Below are 667 nucleotides of genomic sequence, written 5' to 3'. Positions count from 1 at the left end.
TACGGGGTATTGAAACAAGATAATACAAAAATAACCACCCCATTCCTTCAGTCACATCCCAATCACATCCCTACACAGGCCCAGGTGCCCGTGATTACGAAGCATTCATCAATATGATTCCTTGTAATGACTCAGCTGCAACGCTGGCGCAACTTTGGTTTTAGAAGTGTGGGTGACATAATATATATATATGTATGTATATATTAATGCTGTAGATCAGCTTTAATATTGCAGATAGATTGTGGCTTCCATCAGTGTAATTTTCGCATCATTTCCAATCCCCCAGATATACACTGCTCAAAAAGCTAAAGGGAACACTAAAAGAACACATCCTAGATCTGAATGATCTACAACGCCTGGGCATGCCCCTGATGAGGTGGCGGATCGTCTCCTGAGGGATCTCCTCCCAGACCTGGACTAAAGCATCTGCCAACTCCTGGACAGTCTGTGGTGCAACGTGGCGTCGGTGGATGGAGTGAGACATGATGTCCCAGATGTGCTCAATTGGATTCAGGTCTGGGGAACGGGCGGGCCAGTCCATAGCAACAATGCCTTCCTCTCGCAGGAACTGCTGACACACTCCAGCCACATGAGGTCTAGCATTGTATTGCATTAGGAGGAACACAGGGCCAACCGCACCAGCATATGGTCTCACAAGGGGTCTGAG

The sequence above is a fragment of the Oncorhynchus gorbuscha genome, linkage group LG11 (assembly GCF_021184085.1).
Source record: "Oncorhynchus gorbuscha isolate QuinsamMale2020 ecotype Even-year linkage group LG11, OgorEven_v1.0, whole genome shotgun sequence".
Taxonomy (NCBI): Eukaryota; Metazoa; Chordata; class Actinopteri; order Salmoniformes; family Salmonidae; genus Oncorhynchus; species Oncorhynchus gorbuscha.
The sequence above is the reverse complement of the archived record's forward strand: the minus strand, read 5'-3'. Positions refer to the sequence as shown.